Raw genomic sequence first — 3,908 nt, 5'->3', positions numbered from 1 at the left:
AGGAGATCGCACAGTTGGAGACAAAGTCCAGACACTTGGCGGTTTGGAGGTTCTCGTGCCTCAGGAGCTCGCACAGTTGGCGACGAAGTCCAGACACTTGGCGGTTTGGAGGTTCTCGTGCCGACGTGTCGTGGGGCGGCTATTAGCGGTGGGGGCGGCTGTGGTCGTCACGGAGCGCTATAAAAGGAGTCCCGTTGCAGTGTGCAGAACCCAACAAAGAAAACGAGCATACCACCAAGAAGCCAGGAGCCCGTGGAGCTGGCTCAAACTTTTTCCGCTTCAGGACAGGCAATGGCAATGTTAGCCACAAGCTCACTATTATGGATCCTGCTACACCCCACCATTCCCAATGCGACTCTGCACTCAACGCCTGCAGCGTGGCCTCGCCTCGCCGCCCTTGGCCCGAGGCTCCGCGCCTGCCACTCCGGTCTCCATGGTCGCTGCCGGCGGCGGCTGTGCTCCGGTGCAGGCCATGACCGTGGCAAGGGACTTGCACATGGCAACCGGCGACGGGGAGCACAGCTACGCCGTCAATTCCATCTTCCAAGTTCGTAGCTACTTCATATATTTCACGGTCAATGCACAACAGTAATAATTATTCCATTTCATTTCCGTATATATATATGATGAGTTGATGCTCTCGCAGAGGAAGACCGTAATGGAGACGTGGCCTGAGCTCCGCAAGGCCGTGAAAGAGGCGGTCAAGTCGCTCTCCCCGGGATTGGGAGCACGATGGTCGCGGCTGACCTCGGCTGCTCGTCGGGGCCGAACACGCTGCTCGTCATCTCCGAGGTGATGAGCACGGTCAGAACCCATGTCGGGGACAACAGCGGCGGCACAATGGAGGTGCAGGGGCGGGCCCCATTGAATTCAATGGTATTCAGTTAAATACTCATTATTTTTGAACAAAAATTTTATACATATAGTGTATTCTAGGTATATGATTCAAAAAAACGAAAATCATACTTCAAACCAAACTACTAAGAGCTCAGTCTTCATTTAAGCCCAAAAACAACTAAGCAGCCCACCCCACCGCCGGCCCAATCCCCTCACACGGCCCAAATTTGAGCCGATTCCCCACCTGACCCAATCGGCGCCTGCTCCCTGCCCCTAGCCATTGTCCTGCGCCCTCACCTTGGTTCCCCCGGGCGCGCCCGTGACGCCGCCTCCGCCTCTCAGCATCGCCGTCGCCGGTTGCCGCCGGCTGCGGGCCGCCGCCCGTCCCGCGCTCGTCGGCCTCGCCGCCTCGCCGGATCCGCCGTTCCACGGGCCGCCCGTAGGCCGTAGTGCCGCGCTGCCGCGCCGGCGAGCGGCGGCCAGGCCGCCAGGCAGGCAGGGGCAGGCGCAAGTGGCAAGCCGGAGGCCGGTGGCCGGCACAGCCAGCACCGCTGCAGTCTGCATGGGCACCGCCGCACGGGCCACGGGGTGCCGCCGCACGGGGCGCCGCGGGCCGCCCCTTTCCCCTCCCCCTGCACTGCTGCACGGGGGTTTGCAGGACTGGAGCCCGAGCAGGCCTGAGCCCGAGATAGTGAACCAAGGTGAATAGTGGATTGACAAATTTATTCATAACTTGTGATTATTTATGGTTATGGATTTGTGAAAAAATTAGCAGCAATAGTCAGATTTTTTATGAATCTTGAATACTTATAATTTGTAGGTTTGAACTATGAAAAGGAAGAGGGGTGGCAGTGCCGCTACTGATTTGAAATTTTTCTTGCAAAGAGCTGCTGCGAAGAAGAAACCTCCTGAGCCAGAGGATGGGGCAGACATTTTTGAATAATTGTTTGATCACATTCATTGAAAGGGAATTCTTCTTGCAAGCAAGAGATGAGGACATCATCAAATATTTTCAAGACATGAAGGATCATAAAGTAATCTTGTAATTTGTAAGCATCCTGCATCTGCATCCTTGTCACCCATTTGTTGTTTTAGAATTTTATCCTCTATTCTACTTTGATATGTTGATCATTTAGTATGTATATGCTGTGCAATTTCAAATTATGAACAATTTGTGTTGTCCGTACTAAATTATGCGCTAGTAATATGTATGTCGGGCTGTTAATTTTTTTTTTTTTGCACTACTTGATATTTTGAATACCAAGGATCCAAATCCTGGGCCCGCCCCTAGGTGGCAGTGCCGCTACTGATTTGAAATTTTTCTTGCAAAGAGCTGCTGCGAAGAAGAAACCTCCTGAACCAGAGGATGGGGCAGACATTTTTGAATAATTGTTTGATCACATTCATTGAAAGGATATTCTTCTTGCAAGCGAAAGATAAGGACATCATCAAATATTTTCAAGACATGAAGGATCATAAAGTAATCTTGTAATTTGTAAGCATCCTGCACCTGCATCCTTGTCACCCATTTGTTGTTTTAGAATTTTACCCTCTATTCCACTTTGATATGATGATCATTTAGTATGTATATGCTGTGTAATTTCAAATTATGAATAATTTGTGTTGTCCGTACTCAATGATGCACTAGTAATATGTATGTCGGGCTGTTAAAATTTTTTTTGCACTACTTGATATTTTGAATACCAAGGATCAAATCCTGGGCCCGCCCCTGTGAAGGTGCAGTTCTTTCTGAATGATCTCCCCGGCAACGACTTCAACCTCGTCTTCCGGTCGCTCGAGCAGCTCCATAGCCCCGTTGCCATGGAGGAGAAGGCGGCGGCGGCGACCGCCCCTTGCTACGTCGCCGGACTGCCTGGGTCCATGTACACAAGGATTTTCCCGTGCCAGAGCGTCCATCTGTTCCACTCATCGCACTGTCTCATATGGCGCTCCAAGGTATGCTTGAGCATGACCCAATTTTACTTAATCTTCAAAAAGAATTACTAACTAAAGCTGGACGGCACAAAATTAAAAGTATTGGTCACTGTACTTGGTTATCTAGGTCCCTGAGGATCTCTCAAATGGAACCCATGTGAAGAATGCTGACAACATCTACATTGGGAAGACTACCCCACAAGTTGTGGTAAAACTGTTCCGGGAACAATTTGAAAAGGACTTTGAGTTGTTCCTGACACTGCGGTGGAAAGAACTTGTATCCGGTGGCCGTATGGTTCTAACATTCGCTGGCCGAAAGCGGGGAGAGTTGCCAGTGCACGGGGGTGTGGCGCGTGTCTGGGAACTGCTTTCCGAAGCTCTTCAGCACCTAGTCCAAAAGGTAAATTACACAAACAACCACTGTCGAACTCTACAGAATGAAAACTCAAAAGATCATTGGAACTCGAAAGAATCAAACTAACTCAGAGTTTATTATGGCTTGTAGGACCTCATCGAAAAGAAGAAACTAAGTGAAAGTGATTGGGTGCTCTAGCCTAAGAGGGGGAGGGGGTGAATTAGGCACTAATAAAAACTTAGACCTATGGCTACAACTAGTTTGCACAAAACTAAAACATGCTATCAATATGTGCAACTAGGTTGTTCTAGTGTAAAACCCCTATCCCAAAAGAGTTTAGCAACCTATAGCCTTTCCTATCAAGTAAAGGCATACAAATTACTAGAATGAAATGTGGAAGCTTAAAGAGCGGGATAGGAGATAGCAAACTCTTGACGCGGGTGTTTATCCCGTGGTTCGGTTAGCCACAAAGGCACACCTACATCCACGTTGTTGTAGCACTCACTAAGAGTATTGCTACTCGGCCACCAAGTCTCTTCCGTGAACACAATCACGGTCACCTTGGCCCCGGATTCCACTAAGGAGCTTCTCAACAAAGGATGGGGGTCTCCACGTCCCCCGCACAAAGGTGTCGTCGCCGCTCCACACCAAGTCGGAGGGTCGATGACGGTGCCGGCGAGCTTCACGCTCCAAGGTGCCGGCGCACCAAGCTCTTGTTTTGGTTCGCTAAAAAACCACAGCACAAAGGCTTAAGGCCTTGCAATCTCACTCACTAAGAGCT

At 50.0% G+C, this 3,908-nt stretch overlaps 1 long non-coding RNA gene and 1 pseudogene across 1 annotated transcript; both read left to right on the top strand.

The window, feature by feature from the left end:
- The first annotated feature begins 472 nt into the window (after positions 1-472).
- On the top strand, positions 473-3,423 carry LOC120654046 (annotated as a pseudogene).
- LOC120654047 lies at positions 1,155-2,426 on the top strand. The gene is made up of 3 exons (XR_005666954.1): positions 1,155-1,538; positions 1,658-1,886; positions 2,169-2,426. It is a non-coding gene; the product is annotated as an uncharacterized LOC120654047 (long non-coding RNA).
- Positions 3,424-3,908: the final 485 nt, after the last annotated feature.

The sequence above is a fragment of the Panicum virgatum genome, chromosome 1N, assembly GCF_016808335.1.
Source record: "Panicum virgatum strain AP13 chromosome 1N, P.virgatum_v5, whole genome shotgun sequence".
NCBI classification, from domain to species: Eukaryota; Viridiplantae; Streptophyta; class Magnoliopsida; order Poales; family Poaceae; genus Panicum; species Panicum virgatum.
The sequence above is the reverse complement of the archived record's forward strand: the minus strand, read 5'-3'. Positions and strand labels throughout refer to the sequence as shown.